Raw genomic sequence first — 21969 nt, forward strand, 5'->3', positions numbered from 1 at the left:
TAAGGAATATGACTATTATGATTCTGATGAAGTGTTTTTATGGTTTCTTGAGACCTCGGGGCTCTATATTTCTGAGGCACTGAAAATTATGCTACTTGAGCAATTCTTTGGGAATGTCTGGGCGTCAGTCCAGGCACCTGCAGGGCTGGCTCTTACGAAACAGAGAAATACAGATTTATCTCTGGCATGACCCTGTTTGGCATTCTTGGTTTCTTGCTGTGCCTCAGCCACCAAGTCCTGCCCTTCTAAAAGTCGTCCCGTGTGCCCATTAGGGGTGAATGAATGTGATCCTGTAGGAATAAGTTTTTTGAATTGGAGACCTGATAGGACTAAACAGCCTTTACCAATGTCAACTTAAAAAATATTCAGAGCCTAAAAGTTGAGAGTTATGTTTTATTTGGTGGGAATCTTTAGAACTTCAAGCCTGGGATCTCAAGTAGCCCTGAGAGAACTGCTCCAAGGAGGCGAAGGATCGGGGGGAGCCAGGTTATATAGAATTTTTGCAACAAAGGGCAGGTAGTCCAAATGTCAAAAGAGTGTTAATTAAAAGAAAACTGGATGTGTCGTGTTAAGGAATTTAGTACTTTCCTATGTATGGGAAGATGCAAGAGTCTGGGCTCACTGAAGTCATTCCTTTGGTGTGTACCTCAACTCTCTGGGGCCAGTGTCCTGTGTTTTCTCATCCTGAGTTTCCTCAGCCTCACTGTAGGGCGTGGCTGCTGTCCAGTGGCGCTAAATGGCGGGTGTTCTTTCCTGCCTGAGCTCCCTCAGGGCTCAAGAGCAGCAGTGACTGCAGTCCCTGATGACTGTGACATCCTTTGTTTACTGATACTGCAGGCAGTATCCCACTGAACACCAAGAAACACCATTCATTCTTCCATCCATCCAGTAAATTATTGTATAATGACGAGGCAGTAATAATAATGGGTTCATTTGTTCTGAGCGCTGAGCACATTCCAGGAACCTGTCTAGACACTTGACATGTGTTGTAAGCTCATTTCACTTTCAGTACTCCTGGAGACAGGAACTAGCATCCTCATATTCTAGCTGAGTAAATAGAACAGATATAACCCAACTTTCCCAAGGCCCTCAGGTGGTCTGACTCCAAGGCCTCCACCTCTCCGTACTTCTTTCTTCTCGTATCAGGCAGTGTGATGGTTACTGAGGATGCCCTGTGCTCTGAAGGGAGAATTAAAGTCACTTTTATGAGTCCCTGTCTTACACTTGACACACTATTGCAAAGTCATTTTGAGGGTAGGGAGGCCAGAAGTTGGGAAAGGATTAGATACATCTCCAACTGACACCTTAAAAGTAAAAGTAAGGAACCTTCCTTTGGGGTGCTTTGTGCCCCAAAAGGACTTCATAAAAGCCTTCCTTTATCATGTGTTTTTCTGTGTTTTATAAAAAGTATTATTAGGGGCACACGTGCCAGATTAAAAGCTTAGTGTTCAGTTGTGTCCATGTAAATGTCTAAAATACCTAGTTTCGAACTCTCAGTAAATCTTCTGAAATCAGTATCTTTCAGATGTTTATGAAACAAGTAATTATTACAGTTGCTATAATCAGATCAGATATCCATGAGCTCAAGGGTCAAGTGCACTCAAGTTTATTCCAGTGTTAAACGTTTTTGCTTCAGGCAGCTGTTTTTCAGGAAATACTTGTAGATGATTTTTAAAGACTTTGTAGAAGCTCTTCTTTGATTTCACATTCTTGCCCAAGAAAGGCATTAGGATGATGCCACTGGTTGTCGACAGTGTTTCACAGCTCTGGCTATATATTTTAGTCACCTGAAGAATTAAGCAAATAATAATGCTATTACCTGGACCTATCCACAGACTTTCTGATTTTATTGGTGTAGGGAAGACCCCTCACATCAGAAATTTTTACGAACAGCAGGGAATATGAATATATTGAATGGCTACTGGATTAGGGTGTAAAATAATTTCATTTTCCTCTTTCCATGTCTTCTGCTGTCTTCTACACTCAGATTTTCATTAATTAATATATCATTCTATTTTTAAAACATCAACAAATCCCAGATAGACATGATTTGTAAGTGATCAATAATTTTATACTTGGCTCATTTTTAATATTCAAAGCAGAGCTAAATGGCATCATTAGAATAAAAATCAAATTATAGCACAGCTGTGTTAATTATGAAAACAGATTAAAGCTTGAGTCCTTCTCATTTGGGTTCCTTATTTTGACTCAGGCTTTTGTGGGTTTTTTTTTCTGTTGCACTCCCTACTCCCACCCCTCCCTCCCTCTGCCTCTCCTCTCTCTCTGTTTAGCATTTTATTGGTATCCTGATGCCTGACATTATTGAGGCTTCCTCAAGGTCTTCAGGTGCCAAGAGACACACTTTGCATTCCTTATCTGCAATAACGCCAAGTGTGAAGAGTTAGGAAGATTAAAAACAAACTTTAATGATATATATCCTCACTTTTGGATTTAATCTGTGCCTGAAGATACTGTGACCTAAATTACAAAGTATATTATAGTTGCAGAAAAGGCAGCTGCTCAGGTTCACTCTTAGTGAGTTCAAATTGAACTCCATGGAATATGGAACAGCAGAAATTATTTACAATCTATTCAGTTGCCAGCCCTTCCTTTGGGCCAAAAAGAAGATACATTTGTATTCCTGTTATATTCTATTGTGTTCTATCTTTCACCATCCCTTAGGACTGGGAGAGAGCTGGGAGGAAGGAAGAGATGCTTGCTAAGCTCCCAGCATCTAGGCAGAATATATAATGTGAGTAAAATGCAAGTTTAGTTCCACAGTCCTCCTTAAGTGGTGCATAAATAAATAGTATGTGATAATAGATTTTGTGTGATGCAATTATTTTTATTCAGAAGTGTAGCCATATGCATATACCATATCTAAAAATGCAGGAAATTCCTTTTCTTTCAGAAAACCACACTAGCACTTATGGAAGAACAATAGGATTCAAAATGATTATTATGTGGAGGCCAAGAATATGACTCTGAAACTATAACAATTTTCTTTGTTGTTACTTTGAGCTGTTAAAAAGAAAGCAGGTTTAGTGATTAGTCCTTTGGTGAACCTTTCCATCTGACTGACCATGGAAAGGGCTTCCCTGGTGGCTCAGATGGTAGAGAATCTGCCTGCAACGCAGGATACCTGGATTCCATCCCTGGGTCAGGAAGATTCCTGGAAATGGAAACCCACTCCAGTATTCTTGCCTGGAGAATCCCATGGACAGAGGAGCCTGAGGGGCTACCGTCCATAGGGTCATAAAGAATCAGACACGAGTGAACAACTAACACTTCCTTGTAAAGCTGCCTTCATAAAGAAAAAAGGAGAAAATTCATAACTTGCTCTGAAAAATATCAGGATCCATAAATTTTTCAGCCTGATTTTAAAAATAGGAACTGATACACATGAAGGTCTTTTAACTTTCCCTTTAGTAATGAAAGTATTGATCTATTTCATAAGATCCTTTGCAGCTGATGGATTTCACAATTGGTGTCCCGTTACAACATTTGAATATCTTGTTTCCATAAATGATTATGATACTCTAGAGCTACTGTTTACAGTTACAATAACAGTTGGCAGTTTCTTTAATCACAAACCAGTGCATTGGATAGTTAATTTCTGGTGAAATCAATAATACAGCAGACCGGGCACTATTTTGGTGGAAAAGTTTGCCTTTTAGAAGTGATATTTTCCACCTGCCTTAAAAATTATTGCCAAAACCATTATTCTTCACCTAATAAGAGGCTTTCCTGGACTCTTAATGAATCCGGCCATTCTCCAGTGCAATATTCAATACTGACTTGTGGACCATGCTGTTCCAGACCTGAATTGAAATTCATCAATGCCTGTCTTGTTGGTAAAATCATTAGGAAGCAATGCATTATTAAAGAGTTTTTCAGACACATAGGGTTTAGAATTGTTATTGATAACAAATGTTGCTAAGGTTTTCCTGTAAAATAACCATAGTGAAAAGCCATGGATCTAAAGCTTCAAGCAGTTTTGAGAAAACGGCAAGGAATATGTAACTAGGTGTGGTAGATATGGACTTTGACTGATGGCTTCTTTGCCCGTTACCTGGAACCACATATGCCTTGGACCACAGTGATGACATCTCCAGAAAAAATATTATAACATTGAATTTGTTTCCCACAAAGAACTTGGTAGTGTTAAAGTCTTTTCATTTAGATGAGCTGTTCTCTTGTCTTTATTGAAGAGCACTAGGTCTAGAGGTCAGTGGATAAATAGAGCCCTTCAGTTGCTGAGTTTGAAGTCTGCTGATTTTATGAGCAATCTGGTAAGAAAAAGCAACATAGCTATAAAAAAGAACAAACTATTTCAAATATCGTCGTATTTTCCAACACACACAGGCACTACTACTTGTCTTGTCACTGGCTTTTACATATTTGACCTGATCTTTTCAAAGCTCTGTTTCAATATTACATATTTTCATTGTTCGTGATTTTAAGCATTTATTTATATATATTCATGCAGCATTCTGCTGTGATGGTGAGGGGCTTTATCCAATTGCGTAGCTGTATTTTGCGCTGATAGTTACAGTTTAAATAGCTTTTGCGTGCGTGCCAAGTTGCTTCAGTCACGTCCAGCTCTGTGTGACCCTATAGACTGTAGCCTGCTACATTCTTCTGTCCATGGGATTCTCCAGGCAAAAATGCTGGAGTGGGTTGCCATGCCCTGCTCCTGGATCATCTCAACTCAGGGATCGAGCCTGCATCTCTTATGTCTCCTGCATTGGCAGGCGGGTTCTTTACCACTAGCACCACCTGGGAAGCCCCAAACACACCTAGGCTGAAAATGATTATCAATTAGTTGACCTAGGAGATGTGACCACAAAGCAGATACTCAAAACTTTTGTTTATTAATTACTCAGTTCCCTCTGAGTCATTCTGGACCTCACTTATAATTAGCAGGGGTTGTAGCGAATGGAATGTTTGCTTGCAGGAATCTCATGGAAAGATGTATTGAGTTTCTATGCCATGTCAGGAGCTGCAATTAGAAAGCCAGAAGCATGGAGAAATAAGAAGCTGGTGGTGTAGTAGCCATTTGTGGAACACTAAAGCTTTTCCATGACTCAGAGTCTTAAATGTTTTGTTTCTCACACTATTTTAAAAGTAAAATGTTAAGTGACTAACTATTTTTAGTACATAGGCCAGGCTCTGTCAATCACTTTATTAACTAATTCTTACAACAGCTCTGTGAGGGTATGTACTCTGATTGCCCTCTTTTAAAGAAGCGGGTTGTTCTATTTTGTTTTTAGACACATTGCTTTACGTGAAGAAGGAAGTGGGGCACCATGGGGAAGGATTTTAATCATGTCTACAGTTAGATTTCAGTTCCTCCGGGGACCTTGGAACAATATGGGTTTGAATCGTGTGGGTCCCCTTGTTCGTGAATGAGTTTTATAAATGTGCACTTCCTGATATCACACTATCAGGATCACCTGAGGCAGATAACCCTCCTTTTGACTTATCATTAGAAGGTCAGTAGTCTAACGCCATGTCACAAAATCTATGCCATTCACCTCACTTCATTGCATAGGCATTTTATCATCTCACATCATCACAGGAAGAAGGGTAAGCTATTTAGAGAGAGGCTACATTCCAACAACTTAAAGTATATTGTTATAATTGTTCTATTTTATTTGGTATTGATCTCTCACAGTATCTAGTCTATACATTATAACTTAAAGTATGTTGTTATAATTGTTCTATTTTATTTGGTGTTGATCTCTTACAGTATCTCGTCTGTACATTAAACTTTATCTCACATACAGGAAAAATCATAGATAAGGTTGGTCCCTCCATGGCTTCAGGTATTCACCAGGGGTCTTGAAACATACCCCCTAGGATAAGGGGGCACTACTGTACAGATAAAGACACTGATGCGTGAGCTTGCAGTGTGACAAGATTATGTGACTAGCTAGTTTGTGGCAAGATAGAGACCAGAATTCAGATGTTCAGACACTTCAGGCAGTGCGTGGGTGAAGGCAGAGCTGGGAGCATGGCTCTCCTGTGCCGTGGCTCTCTTGTGGGCTGCGTTGATGTGATGCCTGTCGGGGGTGAGAGACTCAGTACAATGTCTGCCTCTGCCATTGTCTGGTTTGGCAAGCTAGGTGCACTTAGTCTCCCTGAGACTCAGACACAAAAAGAGTCAAAATAATCTCTTATATTCTCCTTTAAAAAAGACATGATAGCATAGAAAAATGGTACTGGTGAACCTATTTGCAGGGCAGGAATAGAGACTCAAACATAGAGAACAGATTTGTGGACATGAAGGCAGAAGAGCGTAGGACAAATTGAGAGAGTAGCATTGGAATATATACGTTATCGTATGTGAAATAGAAGGGCTTCCCAGGTGGCACTAGTGGTAAAGAATCCACCTGCCAGTGCGGGAGACATAAGAGACATGGGTTCAGTGCCTGGGTTGGGAAGATCCCCTGGAGGAGGTAATGGCATCCCTCTCCAGTATCCTTGCCTGGAGAATCCCACGGCAGAGGAGCCTGGAGGGCTACATCCATGGGGTCACAAAGAATCGGAAACGACTGAAGCGACTTAGCACTTGTGAAATAGATAACCAGTGTGAAGTTGCTGTATGGCTCAGGGAGCTGGTGCTCTGTGACAGCCTAGAGGGATGGGAGGGACTGGGAGATGGGGTGGGGTTCAGGAGCGAGGGAGCACATGTACACCTGTGGCTGATTCATGCTGATGTATGGCAGAAACCAATACAATATTGTAAAACAATTATCCTCCAATTAAAAATAAATAAATGTATTAAAAAAGACTTAATAATATTTTAGAGCAGCTTTAAGATCACAGCAAAACTGTGGGGATGGTGCAGAAATTTTCCATACACCCTCTGGTCCTACACCAGCCTCTCAGATTTTTCACTTTTAAAGTTCTATGACACAAATTTAGTTTTTCTTCTCTTTATAATAGGATCCCTTCCCTTAAGTTCTCACCTGTCGTGAGGTGGCCATTTATATAAAAGAGGATCTTAAAAGTGTTCTACTGGTGAGTAATTTCATCTGAGACATCGTCATTCAGTGTTGGGTAAAGATTTTTCCTCAGTTAATGCACAGCACCAAAATTGGGTTTAATAAAGGCACACTCAGTTCAGTCGCTCAGTTATGTCCGACTCTTTGCGACCCCATGAATCACAGCACGCCAGGCTTCCCTGTCCATCACCAACTCCCAGAGTCTACCCAAACCCATGTCCATCGAGTCGGTGATGCCATCCAGCCATCTCATCCTCTGTCATCCCCTTCTCCTCCTGCCCCCAATCCTTCCCAGCATTAGGGTCTTTCCCAATAAGTCAATTCTTCGCATGAGGTGGCCAAAGTTCTGGAGTTTCAGCTTCAACATCAGACCTTCCAATGAACACCCAGGATTGATCTCTTTTAGTATGGATTGATTGGATCTCCTTGCAGTGCAAGGGACTCTCAAGAGTCTTCTCCAACACCACAGTTCAAAAGCATCAATTCTTCGGCGCTCAGCTTTCTTCACCGTCCAACTCTCACATCCATCCACGACTACTGGAAAAACCATAGCCTTGACTAGATGGACCTTTTTGGCAAAGTAATGTCTCTGCTTTTAAATATGCTATATAGGTTGGTCATAACCTTCCTTCCAAGGAGTAGGCGTCTTTTAATTTCATGGCTGCAATCAACATCTGCAGTGATTTTGGAGCCCCCCAAAACAAAGTCTGACACTGTTTCCACTGTTTTCCCATCTATTTCCCATGAGGTGATGGGACTGGATGCCATGATCTTAGTTTTCTGAATGTTGAGCTTTAAGCCAACTTTTTCACTCTCTTCTTTCACTTTCATCACAAAGGCACACTAGAAATCCTAAATAGAAGAAGAAATCATTAATTTATTTTTGAAACTTATTCTTTTAAAAGTGAGATTTTAACATAAATTAGCTTAAAGCATTTGTTCAGTATAGCAAGCACCTATACATTAATGTAAAAAATTTCTTTCCCCTTATCCTGTTTTTGTTCTTTCTTTACAGCATTTTCCAGTACCTAAAAATGTGTTATGTATTTTGATGTATACTTGTTCATTGCTCCCCACTGAAATGAGTTCCATGAGGGTGGTGACTTGCTTTGCACATATGGACTGGCTGTCATCAGAAACACAGATCAGCAAACTTTTTTTCTGTAGAGGATCAGATAATAAATACCATAGCCTTTGCTGCCACTACTCAGCTCTGATTTGGCAGTATGAAAACAGACACAGAAAATACCTAAGGACTTAGGTGTGGCTGTGCTTTGATAAGACTCTATTTACAAACATAGATGGTGACCAGTAGGTCATAGTTGGCTAACCTCTGATCTAAAGCAGCTCTTGCCCTATGGTTGAAGCTCGTGCGGGCATGCTAGGTCGCTTCAGTCGTGTCTGACTCTTTGTGACCCTATGGACTGTAGCCTGCCAGGTTCCTCAATCCATGGGAGCCTCCAGGCAAGAATACTGGAGTGGGTTGCCATTTCCTTCTCCAGGGGATCTTCTCGACCCAGGGACTGAACCTGCGTCACCTGCAATTCCTGCCTTGCAGGCTGATTCTTAACCTCTGAATCACCAGAGAAGCCCTTGTTGAATGAAGCACAATAGCAATTTATTCATGAAATCATTGAGCTAAAAGAGTAAAAATTCATATTAAAATTAAAAAAATGTTAAGAGTTCTAATGCTTCTTCATGTATCTTTATCACCCTCTGGGCTAAAGCTCCTGCCTTGGAAGACATTTTTCTTCAGAATATTCTTTTCTGCAAAACTTTATTTATGTAGCGTTTGGCCTTGTAGACACCTGGTAAGGTCAGATCAGCTTCTTATTTGCCTTCAGTAAGTGTCCTTTCTCTTGTTTTCATGTCCTATCTTAAAGCCTGTCTTTTTATGAACACTCTTTTATTGATCTTTTTTTCCTCTGACATTTCCACCTTCTAAGCTTGTACTGTTGCCCCAAGAATCATGTTCCTAGCTTAAATGATTTCTTGAGCATAGAATCTTGAACTTTGGAACTGTTGTATATACTTCTGTGATTGAGATAATTCAGAGAGAAGTTTTTCAGGGTTATGATTTAGGCTTTATTTTGCTTTTAAAAGGCTTGTTAAAGTTTTACTTTTCTGTTGAGGAAATAAAGAAAGGGTGTGGTTTAAAATTTGATGGAAGTCCTTTAGTATCTTTAAATGTTTTTTTAACTAAAAAAACTGAGTGGAAAATGAAATCTAAGGATTTTCCATATTGCTTTTCATTCCAGATTTTCAATTTTTAAAATAGATTTTACTTGGTCAGAAACTTAAAAATTCTCATAGACATTGAGTCTGTGATTTGATATTCCCCTAGTTACAAATTAATAAGCTAGTCTGTTACTGTTTCATGGATGCTGGCAGAAAACAGAATACTACCAGGTCAGAGCCAGGATTTCATTGCTTTTGGTCCTGGTGCAGCAAGCCGCAGGAGCTTCAATGTATTTGTGTTGGGTCACTTTCCCAGGTGGCACTAGTGGTAAAGAACATGCCTGCCAATGCAGGAGACATAAGAGACTTGGGTTTGATCCTGGGTTGGGAGGATCCCCCAGAGAAGGGCATGGCAACCGAATCCGGTATTCCTGCCTGGAGAATCCCATGAACAGAAGAGCGTGGCGGGCTACAGTCCACGGGGTCACAAAGAGTTGGACATGACTGAAGCAACTTAATACTATGTACCTTGACCCCCAGTCTTATGGAAGTGACACAATACAGCTGATATGGCTAAGCACATAGTGGGTTTGCATCATGGCTGAGGAACACTAAGTTTGGCAAACCTACAGCTTTTATAGCAAGCAGTAAATGCAGCTGCCCTTTGTCCAAGGGTGGAGGTTGCCTCATTTGTCAAGGTTGCTCATTGCAGACACAATCCTGAGAAGTGGACTGGGCAAAGAATCATCAGGACCTTGCATTCTGCTAAACCCAGCATGACATTTAGGAGAACAACAGCCCTGTCTTTCCTAACATTACAGAGAATCATTGGAAGCAAGAAATGACATGAGACTGATTTGGATCAGCATAGACTGACTCTGATTAGTTCCTAGAGTAGAAATGAAGATGAAGAGAGGCAGGTCTGTTAAGCTGTGCAAAATCTTAGGGGCTCACTGCAGTCTAAATGCTTATTTCCTGGAGATGATCCCCCTCAGGGGATGAATATTGGCCCGTTTCTTCTATTAACACCAGTTTAAACCACTGTTACCTAATTAAAGAGATGATTTCTGATTAAATAAAAAATTATCTAGCAAGTGAACATTTGAACTTTCATAGTTAAGTTCTCTACCCTTCTTAGTTTCACGGCTATTTAATCCTTGAATTCCAAATCTTGCTTACTAAAAAATACAAAAAAAAAACCCGCTTCTTTCATTTTGTTGAAATGTCATCAATATGAAGCTCCCATCAGACTTTCTCATGAAAGTAAAAGGAGGAGCCTACAACACTGGTAATTATTATAGAGTTTTTAAACCTAAGGTGTGTGGAAATTGTTATGGAGCTAGTAAACTGGATTTTCTAGTATTACTAATCCTATCATATATCCACTGCCATTGCTTCATCTGAAACTCAGCTTGGTTTACTAGTTGAAAAATTAGGGCAAGCTTCTTGTGCTTTTGGTTCTTTCCAGACATTATGAGTATAAAAACATATGAAAAAGGACAATGAAAACTTTCTACATTCTCTTTTTTTTATAAAAGGAAGAAAACAACTCTGAATAACATAAAATTAAGATAGAACTATTTGGTAATCTGTGCTTAAGTGTTATGACCAGCCAAGAGTTATTTTGGACATAAACATTTATTATTATTTTTCATATTGTTTGAATAGAAATGGTAAAACTAGTGAGGAAAACATAATTAAAGTATGCTTGAATTTTGAAATCCTGAGTAGGTATCAAAAATAAAATTTCATTTTTGATCATTTAAAATTTTAGATGACTAGCAGAACTAGTACTATATTATTATTAAAGAGCTAATATTATTAAGCCATGTTTACATATCCTTTTCCATATAAATCTGAATTTGGTATAAAGTTGGTCCTCAGAATACTAATGATAGACTTACAGAGTTAGTCTAATGGAATACATGGTGTTCTATTTCACACTGGCCACGACAGTCTTTCATCTAATTTTATAATTTTAATAAATATCATTGGGCCCTTGCAGTATGAAAAGGATGGCTTTTTTTCTATCAATTTTATAATCAGGAGTGAGAACACACACAGACACACACACATGCATATATGTGTGTGTGTGTGTATGTATAATAGAAGGCATACACAAATTATAAATGCAGATAATAAAGAACTATAGGAATTCAGAAGTTCAAGAAATTTATGTGATTCACTGCATTGATCGACTGAAAGAGAAATGTGATAATTTTGATAAATGCAAAATAAAAAATAAAAAGAAAACATTTGATAAAATTCAATACAGTGTGGTTGAAAGACTTCTTGAACCTCAAAGTCTAAGCCACACTGTGATAAATTTGATACTTCAAAATTTACCGTATACAGAATTGCCAGGAAGCTGACAGAATGGGGAAGACTTTTGCAATGCCTAATACTAACATGCAGGTACTATCTAGACTGTAATGAACTCTTGCATATAAAAAGAAAAAGAAAGAAATTCCAAAGTGTACAAATACCCAGTTCCCCAAAAAGGAAAACTGAAAGGCCAGTGGGGTATGTAGGGATGCTCAAATTCAAGTAATCAGAGAAATGAATATTAAAATAGTAGTGAAATGTCACTTCTTAGGTATCATCAAACTTTTTCTTAAAGGGTGATATAGTAAACATTTTAGGCTTGGCAGACCATACCACCACCTCTGTGACAATTACTCAACTCTGTCATTATAGCATGAAAGCAACCATAGACAATGCATAAATGAATGGGCATGGCTGTATTCCAATAAAACTTCATTTATAAAAGCAGGCAGCTAGTCCACAGGTCATAGTTTGCCAACCATTTCACTGCCAACAATTCCAAGTTTTTCCAAGTTTTTTCATGGATGGAGACAATTCCCAGTTTTTCATGGATGGAGAATTATTGAAACCTTTCTATGGTACAGGTAGGAAGATATATTAATATGGCAACCAGGTGTTAACCTTGATATAAAAAGTACTATGTTTCATCAAGTAGTCTACAGTCCAGTCTTCTTCTGGACAAATATTTCACATTGTTTCACAGATTCACAGGAGACATAGCTGAGCCTGTTTATTGCAGCGCTGTTTGTGGTGGTGAGAATGGGAGGCTGTCAATTACAGGCACAGTGGGCGGCTATAATGTGATGCATCTACTACATGGGGAGCTGAGCAGAAGCTCTGTACCACGGGCTGGATGAGCAGACAGTTATAGACATAGAGCTTAAGTACGGTTCTGAGTTGAAAAGGTAAAAATGGAAGGAAATACAAAGCGAAGCTCCATTTATGTAAATGAAAATTGGTGTACATGGCACAAAAACACAATACAGAATTTCAGAGCACGTACAAACAAAAGTATGTGTTTAAATGCATCAGAACGGTTCCTATGGAAAAGGAAAGTGGGAAGTAAGGATCAAAGGAAACAGAACATATGAGAGAGGTCTGGTTTTAGACCCATGATGACAGGGTGCCATGAACTCTGTAGAATATTAAACTCTGTAATGGAGAGAAAAAGGATGTGAAATGTGGAAGAGGAGTCATTTCTTTTCCAGGATCTTCCTTGTGTGAACTGATGCCTTTGGAAACTTTTCCTGGCTCAGCTTCTGGTTCTGGGGTGCAAACCCTGCTCTTACACAACTGGCTCCTTTTCGCTAATCCAAGTTCAAGGGCCTTCGTTTGAGGACCTGATTTTGGCACTTTGCCTGTGTCACCTTTGCACGTGACATTTGCCTTCACCCGGAATACCGTGTTTAGTTCCTGCTCACTTGATTCCACAGCTGCAGATCAGCCTCAGGCAGTCCCACTCCAACAGTCAGTCTCAGACTAGACTCACAAGAGGGTTGATTTTGGGTTTTATAAACAAAAATAAAAATTTTTTTTTAATAATTCAAGCTGCAAAGAGATGTCCCCAGCTTCTCCCCTGCTGTATCAGTCCATGAGTGGCCATGTATTCATGTTTTATATAAGACACATGAATGAATAAAGGATACAAGATGTAAGATACTTAGAAGTTTACTTTAAAATTTAAATCGTTACAATATGCAAACTTTTCTAAGTAAAAAGTTGAAATTTGTGTGTATGTAAAATTCAGTGTTGTTTGAAGTAAAAATAGTCTCATCCTTGTCATTCCACATACTTTCTATCTGTTGTTTCTGTGTGTGTGTGTGTGTGTGTGTGCGCACGCGTGCACATGCTTAGTTGCTCAGTCCTGTCTGACTCTTTGCGACCCCGTGGACTGTAGCCCGACCCTGCCAGGCTCCTCTATCCACGGAATTTCCCAGGTACGAATACTGGAGTGGTTGCCATTTCCTACTCCAGGGCATCTTCCCGATCCTGGGATTGAACGCTTGTCTCTCCCATCTCTTGCACTGGCAGGTGGATCCTTTACCACTGTCCCCACCTGGGAAGCCCTATATAGATAGGTACACACACACATGTGCTGTGCTGTGCTTAGTCACTCAGTCATGTTCGACTCTTTGTGACTCCATGGGCTGTAGCCCACCAGGCTCCTCTGTCCTTGGGTTTTCTCCAGGCAAGAATACTGGAATGGGTTACCATGCCCTCCTTCAGGGTATATTCCCAACCCAGGGATCGAACTCAGGTCTCCTGCATTGCAAGCAGATTCTTCACCATCTGAGCCACCAGGGAAGCCCAAGAATACTGGAGTAGGTACCTATCCTGTCTTCAGGGAATCTTCCCGACCCAGGAATCAAACCAGAGTCTCCTGCATTGCAGGTAGATTCTTTACCAGCTGAGCTACCGTGGAAGCCCATATATACATATATATTTATGTTTGTATGTCTAAACAATTAGGCAAAATGCTTCCTCAAAGTAGAAAAGAAAAATTGGATTTCTTAGATGTTTTAAGTATTACCCTGTTTGAAAGCAGATACTTTTTGGTTACTTTCTTCTTCTACCTGCTTGATCATTGTGTATCCTGATGCAGGATAGCCTAATATTTGACAGTACAGATTGATAAATATAGAAGATGAATGGTGCTTTCTTTAATGTAGGATCTTCATTTTCATAAAAGAGCTTAGCATAATATTTTAAAAAACACAAGAATTCATTCCTACAAGAATCTGATTTTGTTAAATTACATTGAATTTCCTGTGTATACACATACATATATATTAAAAATTAAGTGGGGATTTTTCTCAAATGCTTCTTAAATAAGGTACACTTTGTAGGCAAGCACAAATACTTCTTCATCTTAAAGAATATTTGTTCTTGAGATTTCTCACTATTGGAGTGAACAACTGAGTAACCTCAGCTTATGTTCATATTTCCTGTTGGTTGCAGTAAAACAAACGGTCCAAGAAAGCAAAGAGCATAAGGAGATGACTTTTTCATGATCTTACAGAAATTGTTTAGTTGCAGTCTGTGTAATCTTTTTCAACCACTAGAGCCATTCACTATATTTTAGTTCCCCCAGGTCCCAACCTTAAATCTCCTCCTGCCCTGATGTCTGTCAGTAAGTATCACGGGATACCTGGACCAGCTGGTGGTCAGATGGCATAGCTGAAATTTGCATAGATTTGTCTCCATCACACAATCTTTGTTTAGCAGTCTTATCTTGACCTTGGTACTATGATCAGCAGACGTCTCCTCTCTTAATGTCAGTTCATGATCACAGTCAAAGCTTTGAGTTCCTTGCTTTTTGTGAGTCTGCTCTGCAGAAATCTCTCCTTCATTAACTGCTTGATTTTTCCCGGCCTTCTGATTGTGTCAGCAATTACTGACTTTTATGGTGAGTGCAAGGGAAAGCTTGATTTCTCTGGATGGGGTAGCTGGATGCTGATTCATTTTTATTTTTTCCTTTCTCTTACAAAATAACCATTCCTCCTTGTGACAAAAGTGATCTGACTGCCTGCAATTGTCAGTTTACTCAAACTGTGCAGATGGTTGAAAGGATGCAGAAGCATAGTTGTGTTAGGGGAGTAGCTCAGATTCTGCCATCAGTGTACTTTCAAATAGTCTTTAAAAATTAATTATAATTTTGATCAGAAGAAAATGTACTTGACACCTTGGTCTCTAGGAGAACATGTTTTATAAACATAAGCAAACATACATCCTAAGTAACATAAACCAGCTTGACTCTAGTATATCAAGAAAAATTACTATTGGATTTATGATATTTTAGGAGGATTTCTTATAAAAGAGGATTTTTCCCTTTCCAATCTTTCAGAAACATAATCCTCTAGATTTAAAGGATTCACTGCTGTTTCAAAGAGGGTCTGAGCTCTTAAAGGTCTCTTGGGCAGCTAGAATGCTGAAGGCTCTGAGTGGGTATGTGAATCAGAACGATGTTATTTTTTCCTTCTAGTTTCAGTGCTGTGGTAAAAGCTTTGCTTACATGAATCCAAAGGGAGTCAGAAATTGGAGATGAACCCGATTTTAGTAAAGAAAACTAATTAAGGACAAGAGCTGTTAGCTTGTTTCCTTACCATGTAAGGCAAGAACCAAGTACAGTGTTAGGTAAGTACCCTTAAGGCACTTCAGTGTTTGATGATTGACTAAAAATAGCAGAGAACTTTGCTACCACTGGAAAGTAGAGCCAGACTATAGGCACTCACTTTAGGAGACTGGCATCTTTTGATGGGAGAAACTCACTCAGCAGCATCAGCAGGTCTCCCTGTGTAGCTGTGTAACTTTAGCAGGATCACCCATTGCAAAACTTCTGCTGTAACTCAGATATGCAGAAACAGTGTAGTCCTTTGTTTTGTCTATAAACAATATGATTTAAAGTTTAATGTAATCTGATAATTGAAGCAGTCCTTCTGGATAATGTCCAGTCTTTTCTTGGTGCAGTGGTAAAATAATCCACATGCCAATGCAGAGATGAAGGAGGTGTGAGTTCTATCCCCAGATCAGGAAGATTCCCTGGAGTAGGAAATGGCAACCCACCCCAGTATTCTTGCCTGGAAAACTCCATGGACAGAGGAGCCTGGCAGATCCTGGGGTCTCAAAGAGTTGGACACAACTGAGCAACTGAGCAGGCATGCAGTCTTTCTTGGATATGAATGTTTACTCTACTGGAGAATTTCAGTATGCATCTGTGAGGGAAGGGATATGGGTATGCAGTATGAGTAGGCAGAGGAATTGGAGCCCATGGGTGAGATGTTTTGGTCTCCTTTGGTGTCTGGGGCAGTGTCTCTATTTACTTGGGTTCTTTTCCCTGTAGGCATTTGCAGATAAAATCTGAGGCTGATATAACCACTTATTTGGTCTCTTTCAAGTTGGCTTCCACTGGCTGTAGGTCTGATTATCTGGTATGTTCTACAACCCACTGGTCCTCCCTTCTCTTATTCATTCCAGAGTCTCCAGGAGGCCCTTTGCTGCGCTACTCTTTCTTCTCTGAATCCTGTACAGAGAGAGAGGCATCTGGAGAAAGTGATCTTCAAGCTGTCTGATCACAGAGCCCCTCCATGATTATTCCGATGGGTCTTGCTCAAGGTTAGGAAGTGGCAGCTCCGCCCACCACATTATCCTCTTTTTTTTTTACTGGGGGCCATGACTATTTTACTTTTCTCTTTTGTTTCTCCTTCCTTCCTCATAATGTTCAGGAACAGAATTAGAGTGATAAACCGTCCCAGTTTGCTTGGGATTGAGGGGTTTCCCTAGATGTAGGATTTTTAAGGTTCAAAGCTGGAAAGTTCCCAGCAAACAGGGAGGCAGAGGAATTGGAGCCCATGGGTGAGATGTGTTTGGTTTTACTTATGGTCACCCTTCTTTTCAATTCCAATCTATTGAGTGATTCTTAATAGTAAATAGGGGTATTTTCTCTGCACATAAAACTCTGTAATCCAAACTCTTTATCCCTTGTTATTGATACTGTGATGAGGGAGATAAAGGAATATAGCAAATTCCTTTTTCAAGACTTCATTTAGAATTCTATTTATAAAGGTTCAATGCTTGGTACAGAATCTCACTCTTGAAGAATTCTCGGTCCTCATCCCAGAAGGATATCTGGAGCCAACTCTAGTAAAGATCACACTTTTAGAAAAATTAAAGAGAAAAGCATGAAAACCACTACCAGTATTATATGACAACTCTTCTTTTAAGATTAGAATAAACCTATCTCATTTAATTGAAGTAGTGGCTTTCAAAGCAAATTTATATGATAAAAATTTTAGTGGCACTTTCTCAAGGGGTTGGTTCAGCTTTCACTAGGCAATATGTGTATACATTTTTAGTATACATGTATAGATATTTATGCAATGACACCCCACTCCAGTACTTTTGCCTGGAAAATCCCATGGATGGAGGAGCCTGGTAGGCTGCAGTCCATGGGGTCGCTAAGAGTCGGACACGACTGAGTGACTTAACTTTCACTTTTCACTTTCATGCATTGGAGAAGGAAATGGCAATCCACTCCAGTATTCTTGCCTCGAGAATCCCAGGGACGGCGGAGCCTGGTGGGCTGCCGTCTGTGGGGTTGCACAGAGTCAGACACGACTGACGCGACTTAGCAGCAGCAGATACATGCATGTATTTATACCTACAAGTAAACAAAAAACTTTATTAAAAGTAAGCACACATTCTCAAAATATTCCTTAAAAAGTGAAAAAGAAAAGTGCTAGTTGCTCAGTCACATCTGACTTTGTGACCCCATGGACTGTAGCTCACCAGGCTCTTATGTCCATGGAATTTTCCAGGCAAGAATACTAGAGTAGGTTGCCATTCCCTTCTCCAGGGGATCTTCCTGACTCAGGGATCGAATTGTCTGAGCCACCAGGGAAGCCCGAAGGGCACATAATAGGCTTTCCAGAATAATACATTTCTTCATAGATATTTTATGCATATTAACTTTTCTGGCTAGAACTTGCAACATCTGTCATCTCATTCATAAACCTTCACATTTTACATCACTGCATGTGAACAAAGACTGTTTCTGGTTTATTTTTTTAATCCCAAGTGCATTTTTATGGGTCTCAGTCCATGCGTGATAGTCAATAAATACTTTTTGAATGAGTGACTAAATTCTGAGGTTATTAGTAGCACTCACCTGTAAGAATCAGGATTTTTTTTTTTTCGGTACCATGCATACAAAGCAAAACAGAAATAAATGGAAAAATAAGCCTGATACTAACACTGGAACAAGTCTGCAATGGCTCTTTGAAAAAACATTTCTATTTTGTTCGCTTTTTTATCCTCAGTACATAGAATAGTTTCCATCCCTTAGCTGGGTTTCAATATATATTGTTGAGTTAGTTAAACAAATGTCCATTCATTGTAAATATTAATAGTCATCTCTGGTAGAGAAGATAGTGGTCCTCCAAAGATGTTCACCTTGTAAATCCTGGAGCTGAGAATGTTACCTTTCGTGACCAAGGGAATTAAAGTGGTGGATGGAATTAAGGTTGCTCACTAATCATCCGACCTTAAAATAGGGAGATGCTTCTGGATTATCCAGATGGATCCAGTGTAATCAGGAGTGTCCTTAAATGTGAAAGAGAAATGAGTGATGTGTGAGAAAGAAAGAAGAAAGCTTTTGCTGATTTGTAAGATGGAAAAGCCTGTGAAGACAGCCAGTCTCTAAAAGCTGAATAAGGCAAGAAAATGTATTCTCCCCTGGAGCCTCTAGAAGGACTGCAGCCCTGCTGACACCTTGCCTTCAGCCCAGGCGGGCCTATTTTGGATTTCTGACCTTCACAACTGTAGTATAATGAACTTGTGTTGCTTTCGGCCACTGAGTTTGTGGTAATTTGTTACAGCAACAGTGGGAAAGTAATATATCAAAGGAGTAACTATATCATTGTTCTCATTGTCATTATGATAAACATTGTAAGATAGAACTGATAAAAGCACTTACGCTAGTAAAATAACATTATTTTGTGCCTTGATTAGATTTTGTTTAATAAAGAATTATTTTTTTTAGGTTAGAAGTATGATTTCATTCAATATTGTTGTTCAATCGCCAAGTTATATCCAACTGTTTGTGACCACATGGACTGCAGCACGTCAGGCTCACCTGTCACTTCATTTGTAATTCACTGCTATTATTTTTTTTTTCTCTTTTTCACTAAAATTTTTATTTTGTATTTGAGTATAGCTAATTAACAATATTGTAATAGTTTTAGGTGGACAGCAAAGGGACTTAGCCATACATATACATGTGTCCATTCTCTCCCAAACTCCCCTCGCATCCAGGCTGCTACATAACACAGAGCAGAGTTCCCTGCACTGGAGGGTAGGTCATTGTTGCTTATCCATTTTGAGTATAGCAGTGTGCACATGTCCATCCCAAACTCCCTAAATATCCCTCCCCTCATTCTTCCTCTGGGAACCATAAGTTCATTCTCTAAGTCTGTCATTTTTATACAAAATAGGCTCAATAGAACTAGCTTTTGAAGACATTGTTTTATTTAGCCTTATAAACAACTTGGATATTCTAAAAATAGCTTTTATAAAATCCTTTTCTCATTAGAAAACTAGCTACCAGAATAATGTTCATTGTTGAATATCTTGTCAATCAAAAATAAAACTTTCTGCAGCTACAAAATCTCTCCTGTCCACATACAGGCACTGTTAATATTTTTGTATTTATCCATCTAGCTATTTTGAAATGTTTACAACAGTGTTTTGTTGTAAAATCACTCACATGTGTGATTTTACCTGATGTTTTTCTTCAACACTTCGTAAGTTATTTTTTCCATAATATTAAACGTTTCTCTGTGATGTACTTTTAACAAAAATTATATATTTTCAATTGGAGGATAATTACAGTATTGTGTTGGTTTCTGCCATACATCAACATGAATCAACCAGAGGTTCTGTGATGTACTTTTAATGCCTGCATAGTATTTCTTTACATAGAAATAGCATAACCTTATTTTAAAATACTTAGTTTTTTTGGTGAAAATTTCTTGTCTTACATGCTTGCTATGCACAAATTCTGTTAAACTAGAATATAAAATATGCTATTTTATATTCACCAAATATTCTAAAGTGGGTTAATATACATATACAACATATGTTTATGTGTATGTATGTATGCCTATATTATTTATATCTACTTAATCTCAGTATAGGGCTTCCCTGATAGCTCAGCTGGTAAAGAATCCGCCTGAAATGCAGGAGACCCTGGTTCAATCCCTGGGTTGGGAAGATCCCCTGGAGAAGGGGATGGCAACCCACTCCAGAATTTTTGCTTGGAGAATCTCCATGGACGGAGGAGCTTGGTGGGCTATATAGTCCACGGGGTTGCAAAGAGTCAGATATGACTGAGCGACTAAGCACAATACAGTCTCAGTATATGTTTTCTAGTATCACATATTTTTTTGTAGCATAATTTTGATGGCTCTTTAATGTACTTCCTATTAATGAACTATAATTTAATTATCAGAATACTATTGTTAATGATTCAGTTTGTTGACTTAATTTTTTGAAATAGCATATTATACAAACAAGTCTTATTCACATCTTAATTGTTTTATTATAAATTTAGAAAAGTGAGACTTATATCTAAAAGGGATATCTGCATTTCATGCCCTTGGATATATACTTGGAAAATTCTTCCTAGAAACTTGCACTGATTTGCACTCTGTTTGCTTAGGAATGAACACACAAATTCATTTTTATCTACTTCACTAGTTTCAATGTAATTGTTTTAATTTGCTTTACTGTCACTATTATTAAATAATATTAGTTATATTAATAAAAAATATTCATTTTATATCCTGATAGCTGGCAACTTATTCATTAGAGATCTTTACATACTATATATATTAATATTTTTCTTATTTATTATGGATCTGTGATTTGCCTTTCAATTTTGATTTTTTTATTAAAGTATAATTGTTTTTGTTTTTTTCTGAACAAAACTTCCGAATCTTATGTAACCAAATATATCAATCTAGATTTTAAGGATCATTCCTTGGTAATTTTAGGCAGAAAGATATTTCTATCTTATATAATGCCAATATTCACCAATTTTTATTACTGATGTTTTATGTTTAATTTTTATTCATAACTCATTAATCAAATTTTTTTGTATCTGAAATTAACTGAGGATCTAGTTTATTTTTCCAAAATAATAATTGTACATTCATGAATTTATCTGTTCAGATTTGCAATGCCACTTTTATACTATGTCATATAATAATTTCCTTTATATAAGCACTAGGATCTTATTCTTATTAAGCTTTTTATTCTGTTTCATTGGTGTATCTTTTCTTGAGATAGTTTTCTTATGGTGTGTGTGCTCAGCTAAGTCATGTCTAACTCTTTGTGACCCCATGGACTGTAGTCCGCCAGGCTCATTGTTTCGTGGAGTTTTCCAGGCAAGAATACTGGAGTGAGTTGCCACTTCCTACTCCAGGGGAAGTTCCCTACCAAGGGATTGAACCCACGTCTCCTGTGTCTCCTGCATTGGCAGGTGGATTCTTTACCACTGAGCCACCTGGGAAGCCTTTTCTTATTGTACTCACATATTATTTTAAAAATGTTTATAGACTTTTACTGCAAACAATAAATGCTGGAGAGGGTGTGGAGAAAAGGGAACCCTCTTACACTGTTGGTGGGAATGCAAACTAGTACAGCCACTATGGATAACAGTGTGGAGATTCCTTAAAAAACTGGAAATAGAACTGCCATATGACCCAGCAATCCCACTGCTGGGCATACACACTAAGGAAACCAGAATTGAAAGAGACATGTGTACCCCAATGTTCATCACTGCATTGTTTATGATAGCCAGGACATGGAAACAACCTAGATGTCCATCAGCAGACGAGTGGATAAGGAAGCTGTGGTACATATACACAATGGAATATCACTCAGGCATTAAAAAGAATGC

At 38.8% G+C, this 21969-nt stretch overlaps 1 long non-coding RNA gene across 1 annotated transcript in view; it reads left to right on the forward strand.

Annotated features, from left to right (window-relative positions):
• Positions 1 to 21969, forward strand: part of LOC145504872 (uncharacterized) — a 607798-nt gene that overhangs the window by 87025 nt on the left and 498804 nt on the right. The window contains exon 3 of the long non-coding RNA XR_014052561.1: positions 16488 to 16625. This is a non-coding gene — a long non-coding RNA (uncharacterized LOC145504872). The remainder of the gene's footprint in view (positions 1 to 16487; positions 16626 to 21969) is intronic.

This window comes from Giraffa tippelskirchi, chromosome 5 (genome assembly GCF_054371585.1).
Source record: "Giraffa tippelskirchi isolate mGirTip1 chromosome 5, T2T-mGirTip1v1.2.pri, whole genome shotgun sequence".
NCBI classification, from domain to species: Eukaryota; Metazoa; Chordata; class Mammalia; order Artiodactyla; family Giraffidae; genus Giraffa; species Giraffa tippelskirchi.